This window comes from Megalopta genalis, unplaced genomic scaffold (assembly GCF_051020955.1).
Source record: "Megalopta genalis isolate 19385.01 unplaced genomic scaffold, iyMegGena1_principal scaffold0095, whole genome shotgun sequence".
Lineage (NCBI taxonomy): Eukaryota > Metazoa > Arthropoda > Insecta > Hymenoptera > Halictidae > Megalopta > Megalopta genalis.
This window is the reverse complement of record NW_027476164.1, coordinates 249942-277452: the sequence shown is the minus strand read 5'-3', so window position 1 is coordinate 277452 and position 27511 is coordinate 249942. Positions and strand designations below refer to the sequence as shown.

The following is a 27511-nucleotide window of genomic DNA, read 5'->3' as shown; positions in this document are numbered from 1 at the left end:
ATCACACAGCTTCATTAACCTATGTATACTTACCGTACCGTGTGCGGTACAATTTAATATTAAAAACTGGCTGACGTACTCGATCAAATTTCAAATTACCGACTGTATTTGGCATTACGTAAAAGGTATAAAGAATACTATAAAAATAGATCATTGCGACAGATTCTAACGGATAGTGAATACAAACATTGTTATATCACTGATTTAATATCCGAAAACTCTAAAAAAATTTAATTGGATAACTTCATGAAAGTTATAAAAACTTCAGGTATGTCACATTATCGCTTTCCATTTTATCACTGTGAATCATCTCTTCGAGAAACGTGCTGATACTTTGACAAGAATGAGAAGGTTTCTCGGTTTAAAAAATATTGCAGTGGTATTCGTGTATTTCTTACCTGCATTCCAATGCAGCAGAGAGTAACCAAACAGAAACCGAGTCTGCGAACGTTCGTTTTTAGAGAGTAGTCACTGGGCAAGAGTCCAGTAATACACATCACAGTATAATAAGTACTATAATTTTTCTGGAACGCGTCCATGTTCAAGAATATGCAAAATGTGTATGAACGGAAAATCTAATGTATCGTCCAACTACACCTCGGCACTATATTTTATTCATGGTTTCCGTCATTAACTTCTGTCGGTTCGAAAGTCCGCAGAAGTAAATTGCATATTTCCGTTTGATATCGTTTAAAATATGATTAATACATTCGAGGTCACAATTGGAAATACAGATAATGAAGTGTGTAACCTCCTATTTTGTTCCTCCTTTGCAATTGAAGTCAGTTATAGCCTGCCTGCGATTTCTCTCAGAGTCCACGCACGTGTGTCAGTTCCCAGCCACTTTCCGTGGCTGGGAACGTCTGCTGACAACGTCGCTATCTTTCGTCTTACTTAGTCACCTTCTGAATTAATGCCACGGTGGTCACCCGTGACCGGAGAATATATTCTCAATAGAATGACCGTGGCAGTCACCATGTTAACGGTATTTGACCGCCTAAGATATTTGTATATTATACTATCGTTATATTTGACCCGAGAACGCAGTTTGTTCGTTTATTAATCTTTTCGCACTTAATACGTCATGTTTTTTTTAAATATATTCTATGTTTGCCTTTTTTCTTAAATTCTCATGAAAACAATTTCATGAGGTGTCAAGGTTATGTCAAAACTTGAACATGCTTCAATTAGGCTGGTCAAAGACTCAAATGAGTGAATACCACTGACAATTATGTTTAGTTTACAGTAACAAATATTTGTAAAGTCAACACTGAAAACGACTTCGTAGAACAGTGATTTGGGGATATGTAACGAAGTGTACAGTACTTCAGAGTCGTAAAGATATTGATCTTCCAGTGACTGCTGGTTTTCTAATGACATCGTCAAAGGATTTCCATGATTCTTGATATACTACTGTGATCAAAAAGTAAGGTGAATTTGTTTATAAAATGTAAATTCTTTATTTATTCTTCCAAATCAATTTCATCCCGTTCAAAGTAATCCCCGTCCGATAAAACGCACTGTTTCCGACGCTTTTTCCAGTTCCCGAAACAGTCGGAATAGTCTTTTTCCAGTATAGCCTTCAAGATCTTCTTCGATTCGGTTTTTATCTCCTCAATCGTGTCAAAACGGCGTCCCCGCATTGGCCTTTTGAGTTTGCTGAACAGCCAGAAGTCGCACGGAGCCAAATCAGGCGAATACGGTGGTTGCGGAACGATATGAGTCGAGTTTTTGGCAAAAAAGTCGCGAAGAACCAATGCAGCATGACATGGTGCATTATTCTGATGAAGGAACCAAGAGTTGTTCGTCCATAATTCCGGCCGTTTCGGACGAATAGCTTCACGTAAACGACGCATACCGCTCAAATAATATTCTTTGTTGACAGTTTGGCCCGGCGGAAGGAATTCATAGTGCACCACACCACGATAATCAAAGAAAACTGTCAACATGACCTTGATTTTCGATCGATTTCGCCGTGGTCTTTTCGGTCTTGCTTCACCTTTTGCACGATATTCGCTGGATTGGTCGGTGGTTTCAGGGTCGTATGCGTAAATCCAAGTCTCGATTGAGCGATTTTGGCACCAATCGAGACTTGACGTGTTTGAAACACAAAACATCCTTCAAAATGGTTTGGGCTGAGCCAAATGATATTCCAACACTATCAGCGAGTTTTCTCATCGTCAATCGACGATTTTCAAGCACCAAATCTTCGATTTTTTTGGACGTGGCCATCGTCGGTAGACGTTGATGGTCGTCCAGAGCGCGGTTCGTCTTCAACGCGTTCTCGGCCCGCTTTGAACTCGTTGTATCACTTTTTTGTGCCATAGTTTTATCACCAAAGGCCTTCCGCAACATTTTCAACGTGTCCGCACAAGAATATTCGTTCCGCAAACAAAATTTGATGCAAGTTCTTTGATGCAAGCTCAACAAAATCACCCATTGTAAAAATCGAAAAATTCACTTTTGGTTGTTTACAAAAACACGTGTAACTCGGAGATAATTAAACCTTTTGACAAACAGACGCTTGGCAAATGTTATATACAGTCCTACCAACCTAGGAAAAAAAATTACCTGCTTTCCTAATGCTCGGGAGTTTTTAATGACAATTTCACCTTACTTTTTGATCACAGTAGTATGTGTTACGAGTTGAGGACTAAAGTGAGGACTGACCGAGGATTCGTTTGGTTGACAGAGTGAAAGAGTTTGTTATTTGTGGACGAGCCGATGTTTGTTTCACCATCGGGATTCACAAGAGGAATTAGCATCGTAACTTTTCAAGTTGGTGCAGCTCGAGTGGCAAAAGAGTACCGTAGTGGAGTTGATATCAGCAATTGGAATCGACAAGATGTGAGTTGAAAGTATAACTAAGACTATATTATACTAAGACTATAGTATAACATATTACCCAAATGAATTTGGATGTAACAAGTGTTAAATGTGAAACACTTTCCCGGGATCTAAGTGCGGAGGAGATAACAATTAACGGTCTAAGAGAGATTCCATCTGGTACACACGCTGTGTGGTATGGATTCTAGAATACTGCCCAATGAGGAATGAAATTCGGAATTATTGTATAACCAGTCCTAGTGATTCGAAAAAGGGCGACGGTTTTCTGTAATTGAAAGTCTCCGAAAATGTACGAAAAGTCTCTGTACTTAGTATATGAATTAGTCATCGGATTAAGAAAGACAATAATTTGTCCGAAAAAATGTGTACGAAAAACATGAGTACATTAAAGTCGCTTTCGCATTGGAATGATTGAGGTGTAGTCTGTAGCTAGGGTATTGAAATTGGGTATTTGAAATTAAATTTGATGGGTTCTGGTGTGTGGAGTCCAGTGGAGGTAAGATGTTCAGTTTGTATGCGTGCGTGATTGGGTTTTCCCAACGTGCTATACAGGGTGTTCCACAATTATTTTAACAGCCGAAAATGAGGAACAGCTGAGGTCATTTGAAGTAACTTTTTCCTTTGCGAAAATACAACCTGCAGCTTTGTTTACGAGTTATTAACGAAAAACACTAACCAATGAGAGGCGATGGCGCGAACCATAACGTGTTCGATAGATCGAGCGCCACGTGCTTCTACCACTGAATTTGACACCTGAAGGGGGATTCTGTGCCGCTTTCGAATCAATGAACAAGTCACGGAGCATAAAGTCTTGATATTTTTTTTTCCATGTGACAGTGATAATTTTAAGAAAAACACTGTTCATCCTTATTTCAGAATGTCTGAAGAATATTTATTAATTTTTCGGACCCGAAATAATATGTAGTTTAACCATGACAGCCGTTTTAATTTTCTGGTGTACATAACACCTCATGTGTATCATGTGAAATTTTTATGCGAGGTGTATAGTGAAGATTAACAAAGTTCGTAAATGATATTTTAATTTAAATAATTCCGTGTCCGAACAGAATTCAACCAATGATTCGCAAAGCTAATTTAATAATAAATATTAGCGTTAAGGGACGTAAAGGATTTGTTTATTAGAGAAATATGAAAAATATTATCAATAAGAAACTCACCCATTTAGTTGAGGAGGCATTTGCTAATTCTTACGCACTGACCTCGTACAACGAACAGCTGATCCCAGGTCGATGACCGCAACATTTGAGGGATACTGTCAGAGGAACCTCTAGTATGGTTATTTACGAAGTTCACTTTTTCACTGCACTGTCACCAAACACTGATCACTTAATTAATCACTGATAATCCGAAACACTTGTGGATATTACGAAAGATCACTGAGACTCGTCCGCGGAAAAATTCAGGCCCCGATCATGGGCCCTTGTCGTTCATCATCGGCCGTCCAATCGCCATATTGAATAAACAAGATATGCAGAGACGTAAACTGCGGTCGACCCGCTGTCACCGACGGTACCCTGCGCTCTTTGATTGCATCACAAGGGAGTTTTGAATTGTAGCGACAGCGATGCCGGGCGGTCGTGTTCCGCACGGACGTTAGAAGCAGAGGAAGCAATTCTCGAAGAGGTGGAAGCAGACAGCACCGTGTGCCTGCTGTAATTCAGTGTTTGGCGACAATGTTGTGAAAGTGAACTCCGTGTTTACCATGTCGTTCCTACTTGAGGCCCCTCCGACTGCATCTTTTCCTCGGCAAGGCCATCGACCTGGGATCAACGGATCATTCTGCGAGGTCAGTGGCATTGTGAGTTATGACCGACATTTCCAAGCAGCAAATGCATCCTCATCAAAATGGGTAAGATAATTGTTAATGATATTCTTCATAATTCTTAAATAAATATATCTCTCATGTTCTTTGACGCGATTTATTATTAAATTAGCTTTGCGAAGCGTTCGTTGAATTCTCTTTGGATATGGAATTATTGAAACAAAAATACCTTTTGCGTGAGTTCAACGGGATTTCTTATTGTTAATCTTTACTGTAATCGATTCAATTAATAATTAAAATGGCTGTTGCGATTAAACTACTTACTATTTCAGCTCCGAAAAATTAGTAAATATTCTCTAGACGTTCTAAAATAAAAGTGAACAGCGTTTTTCTTAAAAATATTACTGTTACGTAGTAAAAAAATTCGGAAATTTCACGCTCAGTGACTCGTTCATTATTGAACGCGGCCCGAATCCATCGCGCCCTTCTGCCAAAGTCACGTGCAGCTCACTCTCGCAGTTTCCGCGTTCGTTTCGCATTGGTCACTGTTTTTCGTTAAGAACTCGTAAATAGAGCCGCAGATTGCATTTTCACTAATTATTTAAATACGATAATTTTGAGACATAACATTTACCCATAAGTTTTTGGGCGAAAGCAGCTGCATGTGGAAGACACGTCGTTAGCCACAAAGTAAGAATCCCATAGGAATTATTCTTTGATATCAAGCCTAATGTTAACTCTCTACGTATATTCGGATACATTGCCTATTACCATTTCGCGGAAGAAAAGCGGTACAAATTGGAATTACCAGGGAAAATACGAATTATGGTAGGTTATTCCAAAAAAAAGACGAGGATACTGGATTTTTTACCCTGAAAAGAGAATAATATTGGAAGAAAAATCAATTAAATTCAACGAGTCAGAATCAAGTAGCAAACATTGAGTGTATAATCAGTGAAAATTTAGTGACAGATAGTGAGGAACATTCAGATGATACTTATCGACAGGTAAATAAATCAGATAGAGAGTTTGACAATGAATTTGTTAGTGGGCAATTACAAATACCACGTACAGGAGCAGGACCGCAAAGCTCTACTCGACAAACGATAGATGGGATAATCTACGCAGAATAGAGTAACTAGAGAGAGAGAGAGAATCGAGATAATGTACGTAAGTTAGATAGACTAAAAAATGAAAAGTAGAGAATTATGAGATTCAAGGTAACCCTTTCGCGCGGCGGTTCGATCCACCGTAGCGCCACACCTGAACGAGACCCCCGGCCGAAAGGGTACACATTGCGCGTGGACAGTGTATTTTGGAAGAAAAGAGATTTTTCTTTAAAATAATATACTCATAATTTTTACTGAAAAGATATAAACTTAATTGGGTACAAATATAAAATAAATAACGAAAGAATAATATATAATATACAGTAATGTATAATATACAATAATTAAATAAAACACAATGTATAATATATACTAAACACTTTACTAAAATGAAAAGTAAATTATAATACTAGTAAGAAATGAGGATACTTTTAGACACCAGGCGGACGTACCAATACAAAGCACCTCTAATATTCTTTATCTGAAAGTTTGTAGTATTCTCGATTTTCTATTCCTTTATGGCACTGAATAGTAATGAAAAGAAACATGTGTAGAACAAATATCATTCGTATTGTGTGTGTGGTTTCGTCAAAAGATTTGTGCAGTACGTGGAACGTTTGTTTTGATTTTGAGTCTTCGGCGGTGTCGCGTCGAAGGGACTGTGACGCGGAGTGTTTTTCAGTTCCTTGTCCCATTTCACAGCTTTTATAAATATTGTCCATAACGTTAGTTACTTTATATTATATTACTATTTCATTGAATACGCGAGTGCACGGTGTATTATAATTGTGTACAGATCCAAGGTAAATATAACTTACTGTACTGGATTATGACAACCAAATGTTGAAGAAAAATCGACAGACTGCACAACATAATGCTGAAATCATGTTTGAGTGAGAAAAGCAGTGACAACTGTTATGAAATTCTAGGAATGGAAGTGAGGAAAAGACTCCCTCTATAATACGACATTTCATATGGATTTAAGATAATTTATGTAATTTGGAACCAGTGAATTTAGGAACGCAAACATTAGATTAAATTAACGAATTTACAATTTTCAAGAACCCGGATTTATTATCATGTATGAAGTAAGATTTAAAAACTACAATACGTAACCTTCTTTATTACGAAAGAGAAACAACAGAACAAGATATAACATTGTGGCTAAAAATGAAATGGAACTATTAAAGAAAAAAAAGAAGATAAATGTACTATTAGGAAACGAGAAGATGGAACTCTACCAACAAACTAAACGTCGCAAAGGACAAGGGAAATCGGTCGCCCGTTTCATCAAAGTAAACTACCATCGCGTAACTTAGCCAATAATGACTCAGAATCTGAAAAGTGGGAGGATACAAGTGGAGCGACCGACTGATTCTCCTTGCCCCTGTGTCGTTCAGCATTCGGTTAGATTAACGTCTTCTCGTTTCCCAATAGCAGAAGTAACACAGTAAGATTTCATAAATGCGACACAAACAGTCGTTACAAACGCAAAATAAAGTAAAATCTTATAACAACACCCAATTTGAAGTAAAATACAACCGAAAAGAACCAACCAAATAGATGGTTCTAATAGATACAATCAAAATAAAACCGAAAGAGAAATGATTCTGCACACAAAAGCACAACACATATGCGGAATTAAATACACTTTCAGTACATACTACTATACAGAGTGTTCCAGAATTTCTTTAACAGCCCAAAATAGGGGATACCTGAGGTCATTGGAAGTAACTTTTTCCTTAGCGAAAATGCAATCCGCAGTTTTGTTTACAAGTTATTAACGAAAAACAGTGACCAATACGAGGCGAGCGCACGAATTACAAGATGGTCGATCGATCCAGTGCAACGTGCTTCGACCGTGGAGTCCGAAAGAAGAAGGGGGCTCCCTGCTACGTTCGAATCAATGAACAAGTCACGGAGCGTGAACCTCCAAATTTTTTTTACTATGTGACAGTGATAATTTTGAGAAAAACGCTATACATTCTTATTTCAGAATGTTGTAAGAATATTTACTAATTCTCCGAACCCAAAATAATAAGTAATTTAACCGTGGCATAACTCACAAATATAACTTCTTACGATCTGAATAATCTTAAATTAAAAAATTAATAACCCGTTGATTTGGTAGGTTCCGCAGACCTACTGTTAACAATATCTCAATTAATCCTACAACAACAAAGAGCTCTGGTTTAATCGATTTCGATCAAATTTTCAGCACGCTTGTAAGTTACCGAGATCTGCAGAAGGCATTTTTTAAATTATCGTTGTAGCCTCAGATAAAAAAGTTAAAAAACGAGGGTTTTTAACTTTTTCTTTCCATTCCAAGTAATGGCAAAATTAAAGAAAAGCTTTTTAGCCATCGTCTAATAGACTAGTCCCTCTGCCATCTAAAAAGAAATGCAAGACATTTAGTTTAGTTCTAAAAAAGTTATTGCGTTTTAAAAGGTGAGAGAAAACTTTTATGGTCCATTGTATAAAGAAAAATATATAAAGAACTCAAATACTAATAAGAACGATTACTCACTCACGCACGCACGTACGAACCCACCAGTATCAGGAGATAGAAGAATACCTTCCAGGCAATCTGAAGTCTCAGATAGTTTATTTCAGCAGAAATAATCTTTTCTCGAATGTGGTTTCGAGACCGTTAACGAATATCATCCTAACACGACGGTAGGGTCGTGACTGTTGCACGATCGATTTGTCATCGTTTTTATATCGTCATTCACCCCTTTATTAATGAATTTACAGTGAAATGATTGACAGAATCTGTAATTTCAATAAGTCAATAAGTCCATCGGTGTCCCCCACAATTCGAAAAAGTCGTTTCCTGCGTAGAATTTTTTATTCAATCAATTCCATTGTAACCCTCCGCATGCATGTTATATTATTTTTTATATGGGATCGTTTATATGTTATCATAAAGCTCCTTCGATTGCATTAAACTAATATCTAATATTTCTTTCAAAAAGTGATCAAGAAAGTTTTAACTATAAAATGTTATTTTAAAAATCTTTTTTTAAAAAGTGAAGTAAAGTCCATTCCTAATGATCATTTAGCGACGCTGCAAATGATAGGTAACGAGGGAAAAGGAAGGGAGCGTTTCGTCCTGGTCTAGCTAGAGAACTCATTAGTAAGGCCATCTACTAGCAAACGCAAGAGGTAACCGCGACAATCATAATTAAGATGCTAGGGTAAGGTAATCACGTGACTTTACGAGTTCTGCAGGTCGGTATTTGCTCTATAGATTTCATTACAGAAATGGAATACCAGATAATAAGCTAGAGATGTGTAGCTGTTTGATAAATACGAGATGGAGCCACCAGCTTTTACTATTAAGAATAAAAAAGAAACTCAATTCAAGTACATACAATTAGAAATATTCTCCGCACCGAGAAATTCATAGACATTTTTTTATTACTTTTGAACGCGATTGGAGATATTACAATGTAATTTTGACTAAAAGTATTTAAAAAATAATTATTCTTAATAATAAATAAGCAAATATTTTTTGCACTTGTTATGGAATAATTTTTAAGTAATTTCGATTGATATTTTTGGTGATAATATTGTGTTAATATAATTTTACGAATATATTTACTTATTATATTTTATTTATATTTACTTTCTAAATGTGAATTTGATATGTATCTAAAATATAAATTCGTGCAATCTTTTTGTAATCATCGGAAAGGTCACAAACGTGCAAGAAGATATTTTTCTAATCATTTATGGGAATTGCATTTTTTTAGCTGTGCAGATTGAAGAATACAGTGACGTTTTTATATAATTTTTGAACCATGAGAGATATTGACACGTGTTACGTGACAAGTTTGAAATTGAATTCGTCAGGTTTGAAACATTTGTACGAAACGAAAACCTTCATACGAAACTGTACTTCTACAGTACTGTATAACATATTTTCTGTTTAACATAGCTAAAAACTAAATTATCTTAAAATAATGGTTAAAATATCTTTCTTTTTACATAAAAATGCAATTATTATTGAAAGAAGCCGAAAATTCAAAATTGTCTATCTTCATACTATGAAATGTACAATTACCTTGTAAGAATCAGCAAAGAAACCAAAATTACAGATTTTTTAAACAGGATCGTGCAAAAAAAAACAGGAGGTGCAAAAAATCTGAATGAAGTAGAAGGTCCAGAAGATTAAGGTAATATCATTCAATCGAAAGAACATTCACGTTTGATTATACTATCTGACTGCTGCCGAACAATTGACAACATGGAGGTTGCAACATGGACAATATAGGAGTTGCAACATGGACAACATGGGCGTCCCTGGCGGGAAAAGTGGGTAGAGCGAGTGAGCATCTATGTATAGATATGTGTCGTGAGAATCAAGCAATGATGAGTATACTGGCTGGGTAGCCTCGCGCCAGACGAGGTCGCCTCTCATGGGTCACTGTTTTTCGTTAATAACTCGTAAACGAAGCCGCGGATTGCATTTTCGCCAAGAAAAAAGTTATTTCAAATGAGCTCAGGAACTTCTCATTTCCGGATTACGAGACATTTTTGGAACACCCTGTATACCGTCCTTAACCGTTCTTGCGATATCCCCGCGTCTAAGAAAGTCTTACTGATGAGTCATATAGCGGGACCAGGGCAAAACACTTCCCTTTCTTTTCCTTCTCTCCTCCATCATTCTCACGGCCCACAAAATTATTATTAAACATATGTGAACAAATTTTGAAATTAATATTAAGAAATTATTGTTACGAAATTACTGAACATATTTTAACATATTTTGAAATCATTATTATGAAGTTATTATTATGAAATTATTATTAAACATACTCATTTTTCAATGAATTTGAAAAATCTTAGCCCGCGCGCGTGTATGTTAGGCAGAGTGGATTTTGCATCGGTCTTTGAGATTGAACATATTCAACAGAGAATGTTCATTTTCTATTCTTGTTAGTTGGAACGGTTTAATAAAAGCTTGCAAAAATCTCGAGAAGTTCAACTCTACCGAAAAGGTACTCCTTCTAGAATGACTAGTATTACTAGTTAATTTGAAGTCAATTCGAACGGTGTAGAACGTTCGATAACGGCACGAAATCGATTAACATCAGCGATCGCGAACGTGAATGCACGGCAATTTTGGACTTTCGAAACGAAACGATATCGGCTCCATTGCACCAGCAGGATTATCGACTTTTTCCAAGATTTTGTTGCTTTGTCTCGGTTCAGTAGGCGAATTGCCGAAAAAAAGAAAAGGCTATAAATGTCGAAAAGACTTCTCCGACAAACTGTCGAGACAGGCTAATTTATTGTCGTTACTACTTTGTCACTGTACTCGTTTGTAGAAATAGTAGTTGTGTGGATTACGCGTTGCTTTATTTAATTTTGAACAGAAACGAAAATGGTCGTTGCAACTAAAACAGTCGCGATTTCTATTGGTTTTGAAATTGATTCTGTAGAGTGTGTAGCGTTGCAAATTAAATAATCGCGATTTCATTCTGATTGTTGTGCACAGCAGCTTTAAAAATAGCGTTGCGAAATAAATACGATCTCGTTGAATTTAGTTCAGTTGATTAATTTTCGAGATTTCGAAAGTCCACTTCCTTTCGGAAAACAGTCTTTTGGACCTCTGTTAACTGGAATAGCGTTGCGTTGACAAAATCACGTTACAATAGTTTGCTTTTCGACTTTCCAGGTGCCTATGCTGCAGTTGGAAAAAAGGACAGGCCTCGCCGCCCTAACAACAGCTCGAATGGGCACATCCCCGATTTATCATAGCGTTGTGAAGTGACTACGCGTTGCTTGTTAATTTTGAACAGAAATCGAAGTCATCGTTGTGAATAATTGGGATTTTTCTTTAAATTATTGAGCAAACAATAGTTTCGAATATAGCGTTGCGAACTAATCACGTTTCGACTTTTCAGTTTTCTTGGATTTTTCGAAGTCAACAGGCTCGTTGCTTCTGAAAATTATAGTAATCTTTTTCAATTCAGACGCCCGTGCTGCAGCTGCAACCACGAACAAGGTCCCAACAAATAGCGCGGATGACCACAACGCGATTTTCACGTTTTGAAATGTACTATCTCGGCTTGTCCTTGAATCGATTTCAAAATTAGCATTTCGAGAATAATCGCATTGTAGTAGCTTCGTTCGCCAGCTGCATCTGCAATCTTCCGCAGTGTGGCATTCGCGATTTTTCCTTAAAGTCGCGAGACGAAGTAACAACGGTTGAGTTGGCGTAGCGTTTGTAAACGCGATCTTCTAAACGAGATAGCCGGAGGTATCGAACCTCGCAGCATAAGATCGTGAAACATGTGTAAGAAAGACAACGTTACTAAATCTTGCTCTGTATCCAGGGCGACCGACTCGTAGAATTTTAATTCGGTGAGACGGAACCACCGTCCTGGACGAAGAGGCGCATCCGTCCTGGTGTTACGATATACAGGCGGGTAGATGATGCGTAGTGTGGGAATTCGGGGTAGATTCCAAGGGACTGGGGACAAAATTGGCGTTGCGAGAATTCTTTTCCGCAGTTGTCTTAGCGTCACGAAAAATAAGTCCGTGTTTCCTTATTCATTATAAAAGTATACAGAGAAGATGATGCACTGTAAATTCAATGGTCTCTCGCGTTTGCATTTAGAATCGCGTTCCCATTTAGTGTCGCGTAGACAAAAATGAAAGTGTAGGAGAATTTTTCATTTTCAGTGAAATAAATAAATAAATCGCGATAAAGAATGCACTGCTCGCGTTTGCTTTTAGACACCAATGTTTATTTCTTAAAATAGTGTTGTGTTGAGAATCCTGAACATAGGAGGCGTGAAGGGATGGTCGTGGTGAAGAAACCGCGGACCTTGTTTCGTGATTTTATTGTAACTATTTTTACATCTATACGATTACACAAAGAAATCGACGACGACTGCGATCGACTGCGACTTCGCGTCGCTCGGAGTGCGAACCCTATTTTTCAAGATTCTTTTCTCGCTCTAGAAGCTATCGGAAAAACGTGAGCAATTCTTAAAGCTTATTTTTCTTTCAGGTGTCAATCTAAGCTGTCCAATTCAATGTCTACGGGTCAAAGGTTGAACTTTACTTACATACCTAGCAGATGACAACCAGCGTGGGGTTTGAAAGAATCCACTTCTTAATGAATATTTAATACTTTCAAAACCAACAACCTTTTTATAACAGGTTGTGACGCCATCCCCTTTCTGCAGGTTGTATAACAGACAGAAGCGACTCCGGGATTTTAACACGTTCCGTGCCGAGCTTTTTTTACTCGAATCTTCACACTTTGATATTTTACTAAAACTTGATGTATTATGTGCAATATTATTAATTCTCGTACACATAACAACGTAACAAAAACTTATCAACGCCCATTCTTGCGGTGGAAATTGATTCTTCGGTTCTAAATTTCTTGTAAACAATTTGTTCAGTTCACTAAGTAAACATGCAAGCGTGTACCATCGATGGTACACGTGGCACGGAACGTGTTAAGGCTTTTAGGTCAGGCCACGCATGACCGTATGAACGTGTTCGAGAATTCAACATTGGATACAACGAGATTTGTTCGGACGCCAGGCATCGGAAGGGTGCCACACGAAACGCAACGATTTTCCAAACAAGCTTGAATTTTCGCTGGTCTCGCTAGATGGAGCAGACGCGACAAGAATCCAATTTTAGAACACGGGAATAACGAAAGAACACCCTCACAGCAGAGCGGATCTCGTAAAACGAAATAAATTCTCGGGAATGGGGTTCAAGATTGTTTAATCCCTGTCAATTATTACAAATTAGTCTGCCACGAGGCCGTACCCGAGAGCCTGCGCTCTTTATACCATCCTCGCGACGGTTCTGCGTTCGCAGCATAAGGTTGTCAATACGAGAAATAATTGCGATGTTACAGTAACTCGGTACGTTACAATTAGTGTCGAAAAGACACGACATCGCAAAGCGCAGATGTTCGTCGCAATTACGAATGTATGTTACCTGACACACAGATACAACGTTACCTATTGTTAATGATAAGTTACACTCTTTCATCTTCCCAAGCCTGAGAAAAACGTCCAAATCCAAAATTATACCCAAAATTAACACGAACCGAATAGCGTGAAACGAAAAGCGTCTCAACGCCCGTGCGACGGGCGCTCGTCTAGCGCGACGATTATCCGAGCCACCTTGCGAGAAATAATAAAGAATCACTGAGTGATTTACCGTTTCGCGACCATTCGCTGATCTTGATGGTACGGCAAGAAAACTGTGTTTCGCTGGAATCAGGGCCGGTACGTAAATCGTGATCGCACTCGTAATTTATCGGAAACAAAGACGTGTTGTCCATTCGCGGAAGATTGTATGGGTTTCGGCAATACAAGGGGCCACACCTACGTACTCCACCCAACTCATCACCATTGATTAGCCTTGTCTACTATCAATCAATCTAAATCTACAATCTATCTACAATCAATCTAAAGTGGTTTCTGGCCATTTTTACTATCGTCATGGCAACCGAACGACGAATTGTTCTTAGGGCGCGTTCATAACACCCACGTATGTAGAACTCATTGTAGGGCGCTCTTCCAGGATGAGACGACAGCAGAACGGCGATAGTGGAGTCCTTGACGATCGTGGTCTTCCGAACTCTCGTGTCAACGGGGTTTTTTGACATCTTACTCGTCTTCGGGTTACCTGGCCCGTGTGTGACCGCAGTCTCTTCTCTTTATCCGTGCCCGGGATTCGTGGAGTAGCCAGCATTACGAAAAATAGACATCCGAGACGAGAGCATCCAATAGAGTCCATTGGAAGGGCTACTTCGGTACTTGGCCTGCTCTTGCAACCTTGGCTATACTAGATGTACGCAATTAGAAATAAACAAAATGAACAATAATCAATTCAAAATTTCATCGGAGAGTGCTCTCAAGATTTACGAGGGTGGCTACAGGGTGGCGAGGTCCATTTAAACGGCGGTCTCTTCCACCATTTCCTCCAAAAAAGTTAGGTCGCAAAACTACAACATCACAAGTATGTAAGAAACATATTTTGGATTTTAAAGGAGTTTCTTTCAGATATATAACATAATTTGTAAAAGTAAATTTTTAGAAAGATGTTAATATTAATTCTGACGATAATGTGTTAAGTCTGTTTCAGATTCTTAGTAACCGAAATGGAAACGGCAACGTTGGAAGCGTGCGTTACTAACGTTACTGAAGATATGATCTTGTTAGGTATTCATCAGCCAGGGACATCATTTAGCGTTATTTATTAAGACGTTAATTAGTAAGTGAAACTTGTTGTAAGAAAGGCAGCCATATCGTATTCTGGCTTCGTTCTGACTCCCTTTCGAGTCTCCAGTCACAGCAACCTCCCCGTGGTAGGACTTGGACAATCGATGTAATTTTCGATTTCCAATCACATATAAATCCAAAGAAACCTCGATCATTCTATAGCAGATTCGAAATCGTTAATTACGTTGAGCTAACGGCTGTGAAGCAGGGCACGGGAAAAATAGATTTTTTAATTAGTAAATAGACTATAAACAATTTTATCTTCTTATGTAATACAGAATTTGACAAATAAATTTTTTTCGTAATAGTAGTTATACATATGGAAATAGCACCTCAAATATATTTAATTACGTAATATACGTAAGTAACTAATATTCCACAAAATTTTGCTTGCCAAATTCTATATTACATGAGAAGATAAAAATATTTGTAGTCTATTTGTCTATTTATTATTTCAAAAATTATTTTTCCTCATCCCTTCTGTGAAATAAACGACTTAAATGCGATTAACAATGTCAAGTTGTACTCTTCGCAAATGAGGTTTTGATATTTATAAAATAATATTTTGTTATAATTATAGATATGATATGGGTTGTGTAATATCTGTTGTATTTTCAGCTACAAGCTTCAAGTCGATAATTTGACAAGTTGGAAAGTCTCGATTTTTACGAGATAGAATCAATTAGGTTGTTCAAGATAACTTACAAAAAAAACCAAAATTACTTTTGCAACAACTTAATATCACAGACTTAGATTTCGTACAAACATTGCATGCGATGCTCTTTTTGCAATGCTAGTACTGTAAAGCTTATAAAATTAACGTTCTAAATACCCATCTGCAAGACAAAATGTATAAAACTATTGGTATATAGTAATAGTAGTTATAGCGTACTATCACTAATTATGCAATTAGTAGAAATAATTACTCAATTATCTATAGACATAATTAATAAATTATTAATAAATAATATAATTATTAATTTCCTTAAAAATGAATAAGGGGGTTTTAGTGCTCTCCAAAACTGAGACAGAAAAGCCTATAAGCTGCAATGTCAGCATGGATCCTAAGTCTGTGCCATATCATTCTCCCCAACGATCAGATTAGGCTCCATGCAAATATCGATCGGTGCATTCTGAATACTTGTTTACGTTCACACGATTCACACACATCCTCGAGTGAAATGGCTCTATAAATCAAGCGAGCCAATTAGGCGTTATTCGGACCTTGGTGCAAGTGAGATACATACAGGATGATCCGTTTAACTGAACTCGGTGAAATATTTCGCAAGGGATTAAAGTTATCAAAATCATGTTCTCACAAAAGTTTTTTGGTATAGTGGGGAATGTTAGATGGTATAAATAATATTCCTACAGCTGTAGTGGTGAAGGAGATATTGAAGTAGACATAATATAGCAGCGTTTGTTGTGCCGAATAACAATGACCTATTACGTGATATTCCATGTAGTAAAATGACAAATTAAATGCATATAAGATGCATATAATAATATTCCTACACCATGTTTTTGATAACTTCAATTCCTCGCTAAATATTCCGCCGAGTTCAGTTAAACGGATCACCCTGTATAAGTCAAATCAATGCGACGATGGGTAAGAAACGTGGCGTTTTGGATCTTCGGCAGCAAGCAGCTAATCGTCACATCGTCAGAAAGAAATTGATCGTGCCACAAATAGGATCGTAAGTACATACCTCTATCCTTACTACACCTGTCTCTTGTAAGATATCTTGTAGCAATTCAAGTGTCTTTCTATTAGGGATGTATCAGAAACCGCAATATCGCGCGGGTCGGATCGGGAACACGAAATTTTTTCTGGGTGCGGGACGGGTACCCGGAAATTTCAAGATTCTCGAATACATTGAGATTCCCGAAAAAGTAGGGATTCTCCAAAGAATCGGGGTTTCCGAAAATATCGAAATTTCCAAAGGACTCAGATTTCTCGAAAAAATCGTGATTTCTGAAAAGTTCGAGATCCCGGCTACATTTCTCAAACTACTGTGCATACTTATTACATATTTATGTACTATTTCTATTCCATATATTCCGAATTGTATAATTTTATAATAATAAATAAAATAAGTAAGAAGTAAAATAACATAATTTACCGAAAACATGTATAGAATAAAAAATCTGAAACCATGAATGCATTCATTAAAACGCATGTAAATGGTCAGAAATCTTCAGTCTATTATTATAAAATTATATAATGCGGAATATATGGCGTAGGGACAGTGTACAAATATGTAACGAGTTATGCACAGAAATTAGAGAAACGGTAGCCGGGTTCTCGAACTTTTCGGGAATCTTGATTTTTTCGTAAATCCTTATTTTTTCAGAAATCTCGAAATGTTCGGAAAATCCGATTAATTTGGGAATCTCAAAATTTTCGGGAACCCGACCCGAGTCGAACGACCTCTTCTCGACTGAAATTTCCAATATTTTCGGGTTATTTATTTTATTATTTATTCTCGCACATTCCTCGTTTCTTTGAATTCTTTTTTCATGCGGCACATTTTTACCGTTGTTTTATTTATTATTATGTGAGTTCTGGACAATATTTTAAACGCATTATTTCATCATAATTTTTCTAGTTGGTTTCAGATATCAGATATCAGCACACAGTCGGAATCGCAACGTTTACCGTCCCGGTGATATTCGCCTTCGAAGCAACGATCGTCCTCGTGGCGGTTGTCGCCTCCCAGATCGTCCAGGTCCAGATGGTCACTTTCGTCGATGTAGTCAGTGCATATGATACGTAGAGTGGATACGTCGGGTGAATAATTATGAACTAAAATTAACTTTTATATTTTGACTGATATTTAAACAAAAGTCAAAAAGGGGAGTACAGTAAATTCTCTCCAATTGTCCCTCAGCTTGTAAACAAAAACGGGCAACGATTGTCAACAACGATAAAAACGAACAGCAAGGCTCGATTAATCGTACCTCCTCTTCCCAAACTTTCCACTTTTGTTGCCAAGCTGTGTGTCAATTACGGAGAATTTACTGCATATTTGTATATTTCTATTTTCTATTATTTCTAATATAAAAATATGCAAATTATTATCAATTAAATTATATTATCAAGTTAGTTTGAGTGTATAATTATTCATGCCACTGTACATACATATTTAACCCTATCTTTTTGCAATATGATTTTGACAAAATTTGTTTATTATTTCCGTTTCATAATATCTACTATTCTGTTTTCGTATTACAGCTCCACCAAATTAAACGCCAAGTGCAGTACCTGAAAAATTTTATATTACGTTGCAAAACTAAATTTTTTTCAATTATTTTAAATGTTTGCTTTAAGCTAATAAAATAATATATATGGAAAGGTGGAAAAAAGAAAAGGGCCTAGCCGCTTAAAATGGTCGAAATTGTCCTTAGAGGTTTTTTAGTGACTATTACACCGATCGATACTTGACCAAGAAAACTTATCTGTGCAAAATTTCAACCCTGTAACTTGTCTCTTTCAGTGGTTTCTTAAAATTTTTTAAAAATGTGGCATTTCGGTTGCAAGCTGTGTTTATCAAAAGTGAAAAACCAAAAAAATATCGGAAAACTAAAGCCTTCTCGAAAACAAAAATATCATCTTTTTTATATTGCGCTCAATTTTTCTCAGATTTTTCATCCGGCTGTGCCAGTGTTAAAAAAAAGAATGAAAACTTGTTTACCACAAGTATAGATTATGTAATTTTAAACGTTATTACATTGAAAGAAACAATTTTTTAATCTAGAAAATGCGATTTAAGGGAAAGAAAAAATTATGATGTACGTGATATAGTACATCAAAATGTTTGTGGTGCTTACGACATCGTCGGTTGTAGTAGTAGATAAGGTGTCCGATTTCGGAGCGGCTATGCTCGGGTTTGAATCCCGTTGGAGACAGTTCTTTTTCGTAAAGTACACTTTACTTTTCCAATTTCATATCACATAGTTTATTCGCATGACTTTAAAAATATTTTTTTTAATATTTGAAAAATGTTTAAGTCAAAATATATACAAAAATAGTTATAGAGTATCTCTTATCGATTCTTTAACTATATATGTTCATCATTACGGATTTATTTAACATTCGTTGCATTCCAATTCATTAATTTAGTTGCTAAGATTACCGTTCTCAGTAAATCTGAGTGGAATGCGAAGGAATCGTGGTTAATCTTATCAGTTGCCATTGTTAATCCGTAGCTTCTCCTGTAACGTGACCTGTTAATTACCCAATTATTTATTTGTCGAAATAGTAAAGTTTGATGGAAATAGACTTATCTTTGTAATTGTGAGCAAGAATGATAAGCAGTCTCCTAAATTATCATTGTTCGTTCACAACTTCTGTTTTCTCTCTCTCTCTCTCTCTCTCTCTCTCTCTCTCTCTCTCTCTCTCTCTTTTACGTATATCTTGGTAATTCCAGACATTTATGTTTTGTAGATTAAGTGTATATATACATATATATATATATATATTGCATAGAATAAAGACATACAATATAATATATAAATAAATATATTATATTTATATTATATATTATAATATATAATTTATAATTATATTATTATAATATATATATATATATATATATTGCATAGAATATTCGATAGAACTACGCGGGTGCGAGCTCGAACGCGGGAATTCGTCGCGAAATCGATCGCGTGTAAGATGGGTAGCCTCGTTAAGGGGGATATTGCGAATGCGAGAATTCGCTGCAAGACAGACCGCATGTAAGACGGGTAGCCTCGGTCAAGGACTATTGGAAGTGCAAGAATTTGTCGCGAGATCGACTGTACGTAGGGGGGGGGGTAGCCTAATTTCAGGAGTCACTGCGATCGAAATATTCCGTCACGAAACCGACCGCGTGCGAGACGGTTGGCCTAGCGTCAGGGGGTATCGCAGACGCGTCACGAACAGTTCAAAGTCCTGCCGTTCGGATCCACGTTCCAGCAATTATTAGATCAAGTTATATCACCCGATCTCACGCCATACGCTTTCGCCTACCTCGACGACAACGTGGTTGTATCAGCGACATTCTCGAAGCACTGCCGTATGCTGCTTGAAGTCTTCTGGTCGACAATAGTGGTCTCCATATCGACCTAGAAAAAGTCGCGGCCATTGCTAATCTACAACCATCAAAGAATGTGAAGGAGCACCGACATTTCCTCGGTCTGCTTTCCTGCTATAGGTAGTTCATGTCGGATGTGTCGCAGTACGCAACTTTGTTAACGGAGCTCTTGAAGAAGAAGAAGCCCTGGGTTTGGAGAGAAGAGCAGCAAAGCACGTTCGAGGCATTCTGGCAGCGGCTGTTCACGGTGCAGACCGACGCAAGACTCGACGGTTTGGGGGCCGTCCTCATGAAGGATTGGGACGAAGGCGAGAAATTGCTTACGCCAGCCGCACATTAAGAAAAGCGGAGAGGAATTACTCGGCTACGGATCTCGAATGCCTCGCCGTCCAGTGGGGAATATGGAAAATGCGGCATTACCTAGAAGGATAATATATCGGAATGTGCTTTAATAAAAGCAATCCGTGATTGATAAAAGGTACATTGCCGAATGAAAACATCGTTCATTGTCCATGAAAACAGAAAATTTATTTACCAGGAACTCAAGCAACAGGGAGCACTTGCGTTGGCAGTAGCGCGACTGTTACAACAGCTACACTCGTCAAATATTGCAAATATCTCAAAAATAATTAAAAAATGTTCATTTCTGTAACCGTAGCTTAGACTTTTCGAGACCGAAATATCCAACTCTCGAACTGCGCACTTGAATATTGAAGCATCCATCCTAGCATCCACCAGAGAAGGTGGCATACGGGGCAGTCCTCGTATTCGTGAGCTGCGCTTGCTTAGACTTTCATTGTCGGAACATTCATAATTGTTGTTAATAATTAGTTCATAATCAGTGTCACTATCACTGGCAATATTGTAACGTTTGATCCGATTCCTTGTTCCAACGATTTCGCTTCCACTTCTGAATCACTGCAGTCATCTTCGAACTTGTCAGATTCAAGATAATATTCGTCATCACCGTTATTATCACTATGGAACATTTTCTCTCCCGAATCTTTTTAGCATCGTATATAGGATGTTATAAAGTATAAAATAATATAAAAGACTTACTGGTTCGACTGATATTGCTACTGAGAGACTGAAATTCGTTCTGATTCAGCCATCGTTCTACATCGCGAATTTACATTCAACGAAAGATAAGACTTTACCGCGAAAGATCTCTAATCTCCATACAAAAGAAATTGCTATACTTAAATGTATCTTATAACTCAGAAAGATAGACGTATACTAGCTGTATAATAGCCGCAACTTGGGCGGCTATTTGCCAACACTCGTCCGCAAAGGATTAATACAGTAAAAAATAATAGGAAGGGCTATACATTCGACAATGTCATTTCTTGAAAATATTCACAAAATATTCATTCTTGAATGGAAACCGCAAGAAGCTGGTAAATATCTTCCACTGAGAGTGGATGAAATGTGATGGAAGTAAGGTAAAGACTGCGCGCTTCTTTATAGCATCTACGATAAGCATTTAAATAAATGTCTATTTATATTTTTATGTGATATAAAGACTTTGCAAATAAATTTAGACATAATATTCCAAAAGGAATTCCATTTCGTGTGAAGGAATAGTAGTAATTGTGTAGGATGAGCCGATCAACGACCTCGGGAATCCACGAATTAGTTAGAATTTCAACAAACATGACATGCAATACAATAAGGCTAAGGTCACAGTAACGCGGTTTCTCGTTTATAATTATTTTGTTCTTTGGAAATAAATAATTATATATTATAATTTTTTATCTCTCACAATTTTTGAATATATTGAATTTTCATTTCATTTTGTTATTATGACTTCGGTGGAGTTCAGCGTTCATTTCGATCGCATTTCGAAGAGCAATGCTTTACACTAAGCATACCGTAATATCGATGGGCTACCGAATTATGCGTGATGCTTTGTGTAGGCCGAGTAAAATATTAATATCTGAACTGTTCGCACTCTGCTGAAACTAATAAGAATAATTATAAATTATTTTCTTTTTTTGATTATATGGAGACTTGTACACAACCCATTCATGTCGAGTACGAGGAAAAGAACGATCAAGAAATGAGAGAACTAAAGTTCGCGAAAAGGGTGCAGAGGGATATCATTAATAAACAAATAATGTAAATATAAGAATTTATTTGAAAAACAATAACGATTATAATAATGATAAGTAAAATGACAAAAATAATGATACGTACAATGATAATAATAATGATGATGATAGTAATAATGTGATAATAATAATAATAATGATAATAATAATAATAATAGTAATAATAATGACCATTAGAAAAAAATTTAACGTGTATCTCCCCCTCCCACGACTACCACGCCCCCACAATGTCACAGAACGCCTCTGCCACTCTTTTCTTCCGGCTGTCTCTCTTTCAGGGACTGTAAATGGAAGTTTGGCGGCAGCTGAAATGACTGTATTATGGAAAAAAGGAAGGGAGAACATTTCGCCTGGAACCCGCTAGAGGACTCATAAGTAAAGATACTCTAGCGGGCCCTTGTCGTAGTCGTTGGGATGTCGGAAGGACGGACGAAGTCTGTATTGTGACGCCGCCCTGATTTTCGCGAGTCGCTAGACGCGGGAAAGGTCGACTCCGCGATTCTAAGGCCCTTAGGCCAGGCCACGCATGACCGTACATGCGTGGTCCACTCGGCACAAAGCTTGATTCCCGGGAAATCCGACGCGGAGCGCGATACCAAGCCCGGCCGCCAGGCACCAGAACAGTGCCACGCGAAACGTGAAATGCTTTTCTCCGCGGCTGAAAAGGAAACCGGTGAGCACGAGAAAGATCTGCAAAACAGGGGTCCAGGTTTCGATCACGGGAATAGGGGAGGGTAACTCGTACGGCCGAGTGGATCTCGTGGACAGAATTACGACGCTGAAATAGGCTCCGAATTAGATTTTTAATCAAGTCAGGGTTTACAAAATCGCGTGGCCACGCGGTTCCACTCGAGAGCCCGCGCTCTTTAGAACGTTAGTGGAGGGTGGTCATCTGCGGTGCGCAGTTGTCGTAATCTTTTTCGCGTGGTGACGGTACGGTAGATCGGCACCAATTCCGTGGCCAAGACAAAAGTCGCCACGAAACGCAGGTGTCCGGCGCTGTTACAATGTAACTGTTGAGTCCGTCTACGATATCGGTGCGGGGTGCACGAGAGCACGGCGGCAGCCGACGGAAGGTCAGCTCGCAAACGCCGACACTGCGGGGATACCCGACTGCAAGACCCCAAAATGTGGATCTTTTTTGGAATTCCGATGTTTCGGTGGGCTTCTGGTCCTGGTCGTTCCCGGGTTGGTTGGCCCGTGTTGGAGGTGTCCCTGATCTTTTGAGGTGGCCAGCAGTAGGGTACGGTCCCATTCCGGTTCCGGAGGGTCTGCGGTGGATACTTGGTTCGCTCCTGAAAACTCCGATGGGCTCGAGCCGCGGGGTGCGTATTAGCTGGGCGCAAGTAGACTGCGGCCACGCTGGGTAACACGATCCGCAGGATAGCATTATAGTATACGTTCCAGAGGTCCGGTCCTAAGATCAACCCCTGGGCCACTCCTGTGGATCTCCTCCTTCTACCCCCGACCGTGTCGTAGAGCAGGACACGGCCGTCGAAGTAGTCTTCAGGGCCGCGAGTATCCCCGCCCAACTCGCCGAGTTGAAGGCGTTCCTGACGTCCAACGTAGCCACAAGGACGACGTGCCAGCTGTGCCTATCCCGGATTCTGCTCTCTCAGCATGCGTCCGTAATCTCTTTCAGGGCGTCAACGGTCAACCTTCCGCGCCGAAAACTGTATTGCCGACCTGACAGATCCTCCGCCGCTCGGTACGCTGCCAGTAAGCGGAACCTGATCATCTTCTCGAGCAGCTTTCCGACCGTGTCTAGCATACAGGTGGGCCTGTACCCCGACAGTCCGGAGTGCTGCCCCTTGCCCTTGCTGATCAGGGCCAAACGTTGGATCTTCCAACGGGTCGGCCACACTCCGGAGCCCAGCAGGCGTTAAGCATGCCCAGCATCGGTCGCGGAAACAGTTGCAGTGCTAACTTCACGACCTCTGCCGGGATGCCATCCGGGTCCGGGGTTCTCCTATTGCGGTAGGTGCGTGCTGTCTCGAGCATCTCTTCCTCGGTGAAGGGGTGGATTTCCTCCACCTGTAGCTCTGCTGACCATCCCGCCCTCCCCGGATGGATCGGGAAGAGGGCGTCCATTATTGCCGATGCCTCGTCCGCGGGTAGGGCCGCAGGGCCGTTTTGAGCACCGATTTTGAGGCGTACGATGCGGTAGCCCAGGCCTCTTCTAACAACGCCGCTAGCTCGTCCTGATGGTGTGACGAAGTTCCCAACGCTTGTCCCTGTAGTTTTGCCACAGGTCATCCCCATCAGGAGTGCGCCTAGCGCGCTGGGCTGTCCGCAGCAGACGCAGACATTCTCTTCGGAGGTTGGCGATGTCGTTCGACCACCAGCTAGTGTCTAAGTAGAGCATTCGTGAGGCCGAGGCCTGCTCTGACCGGGCGAAGTAGAGCTTACTTATGCCGGTCGATGTTAAATCAGCGGTGAACAGCTGCGAAGGAACCGGGACTTTTAAGCGCTGTTAAGTTCATTGGTCCGGGGAGTCAGTAGACCCGGTCTTAACTCTCTGTCGGCTGCAAGGAGTTGTTTGTTTGCTTTAAGTATTTCGCCGGAAATAATGCCGGCGATAATATTATGAAAGTAGCGATGGTCGTTCTGCCAGGCGACCGCGGTGGCGGGTGCTCGGCACCGCACGCCAACCGCTACAACGGCTTTCTTGCCGTGTTACCACCCCCAAAGTGCCACACGACAGTAATAGTACAGCGTGCTAGGCCAGCGGGTGGCTATTTACGTATTTGCTCCTGTTAAATTTATAGAGCTGACTGCTGAACCCAACACAGCTAGCCCGTGTCATAGAAGTAATTTTGGCACCGCTCGACAAACCAAAGGGCTGCGGATGCATTCTACCCAGACAAGCCCGAAGACCGCGGGTAGGAAATACACCACCGACAAGCCCGAGAGCCGCGGGTGATAGTAGCAATAATACCGTCGACCACGGTAGCGGGCGCCAAGCGCCGCACGCAAGCACCGCGTCGACCCAGCGTCACAGACCTCTAGTAGGGAAGTCAATTGTAAACATGCCATGCACCACCATGCTTATATCTTTCATTGGCCCCTGCTCTTGCCTCTCTTGTCACCTGTTAGCGCGCACATGAACTTAACGAGATCCATGTCCAATTCTAACAAGTTACTCCTCTGCGCGCAGGTCCTAGCAAAAAACGCGCTCGCCGCTAACGCAGAGGGATGCCATTGCCCTATTTCGCCGCTCATACAGATGTGCGTTGCCCAGTCTCCGCCGCGAGGAGGCGGGGTTGGTCTTTGGAGACTCGTTCGACCACCAGTACGCAGGCCGTTTGGCAACATGTGCCCTCCCCCCCTCGGCTCATCGACGCGTCGCACGCTTTGTGGACGGTGTCCATGGTTGCGCCGACGAGCCGCTCCGCCGACAGCCGGGTCCGCGGCCCTTCCGTGGGTTGCGAGATGTTATGCAACCCAGGTTGGAGAGCCTCTCAGAACTGCTCCTAGTCCAGGATTCCAATGTTCAACCCTCAGAAAGAGGGTGGGTCCCGACTCCATCGCTGTTTCCCGGCTATCCGGAAAGCCACGTACTGGTGGTCGCTTGCCGTGTGTAGCAGCCATTGTACTGCAACTACGCGCCCGCCTAGAAAAACTTTCGATTTTATAGCGGTACACGGCCGGCGACAATAATAACTGTTAGAGGATTCGCTTGCAGAGGCCAAGGACTAAGTAATAAACTTTCTCTATCCGTTGCAAGTCGAAAATGATTTTATTGACTTTTTTAACATCCTCACGGGTACAGCAGATGTTGCTGGAAAATAATTACCGGCCGCCTACCGCTACAGGGCTACCTGACCGCGTGTTTAGCGCGGCCGGGGAAAACCCTGATGAGTAACCGTTACCTTGGTGACAAAGGAAGAGGAGACAGACGATGTTTCCGCCGGAGGGATATAAGCGGCAAAAATCGGATGCCACGCGACAGTTCGGTCAGTTCGGTCAGAACAGTGCGGCCACGGCGAGTCTTGGTTAAGTTATAAGTTCGTTAAGTAAGCACGAGTGGACGCGTATCCCTCGGTTGTATATATAATTGAGGAATACGAGGTTGGTTGTCAGTGGGAGTCACTTTTCCGTATATGGGACATTTAGTATACACAACCCCTTCACCGTGTAATCCTCGATGACTCTTCAGTCATCTATATGGGGGCGACATCCTCGGTGGCCATCGTGACGTGCACGATGGTCTCCCGGTAGCCAAACCTCCGGAAGGTCGTAGACATCCCCCTATTCATGACAATCAGTGCCAGGCGGGCCGCCATCTCGACGATGTATCTCCCCCTTGTATCTGGTCTGGGCATTCCCCACTCGACCGCCTTCGCGTTAAGATCCCCAACGACGACATATCCCCCATACAGCTTGCAGATGGCGTCCTCGAGGGCCCCGACCTTGTTGCAGAATGCTGCGATGCGATCGTTGGGGGAGAGGTATACGCTTATCAGCGTTAAGCCCTCCTCCCCTCACCCAGATATATCCGGCACCTGCACCGCGCACCTACACCGCGCATCTGCACCCGGAATCTGGACGGGTCCGGGATCCAAATGGCAGCGGTTCCCAACGTGTCGGCGAACCACGTCGGGTCTTCTCGAGCTCTGTACGGCTCGCTGAGCAAAAGAATGTCGATCTTCCGCTCGAGCCATTTCTACATAGTTTCGCTTTTGCCGCCACTAGGGTGTCGCGGTACGTTCTGCAGGCGCCGGAGCCTATCGCGTGCGCCAGGTTGGCGGTATCCACTCGGTGTTCGGCGCAATCGACGCAATTGGGGATCGCCTTCACGACGCTGCTTGGTGGTCCTTGGCGCCACAGCAGAAGCACGCGTCCCTTCTGTCCGCTCCCTTGCACTTGAAGGCACCACTAGGCACTTGAAACACCTCGCGACGCTGGCTTTTCGGCGGGGGTGGCATCTCACCATGCCGATCCGAACGGGGCCACTGTCTAGCAGTTTACCCACAGCCTCCTCGCTCAGGTCGACAATGGCCAGCTTCTGGCCCCTTGTGTTGGCCTTGGTAACGGTTACCTTGAGGTTGCCGACGGCCTCTCCCAGGACCCCCTTTAGGATATGCGCAACCTCCTCACTGGTCGTCAGGGAGTCGAGGTCTCTGATCTCGACAGTTGCACGAGGCTCCGTCCTCTTGACGGAGCCCTCCTGCCCAATAGCCCCCTTTATCACCTCGCTGAAGGTGGCTTTCTCCTCTGGTTTCGTCTTGGCGTCAAGCTCGAGGATCACGTCTCTCAAGAGAGCTTGGCGGATGCTCCTGACCTCTACTCCGGTCTGTTCTGGCTCGACCAGGGA

The 27511-nt window shown here is 40.7% G+C and overlaps 1 long non-coding RNA gene across 2 annotated transcripts; it reads left to right on the top strand.

The window, feature by feature from the left end:
• The first annotated feature begins 787 nt into the window (after nucleotides 1–787).
• On the top strand, nucleotides 788–21640 carry LOC143262197 (uncharacterized). 2 transcript variants are annotated; one of them, XR_013036101.1, is made up of 3 exons: nucleotides 788–985; nucleotides 2693–2847; nucleotides 12764–21640. It is a non-coding gene; the product is annotated as an uncharacterized LOC143262197 (long non-coding RNA). The 2 variants fall into 2 exon arrangements; XR_013036102.1 differs by having other exon boundaries at nucleotides 11423–21640.
• Nucleotides 21641–27511: the final 5871 nt, after the last annotated feature.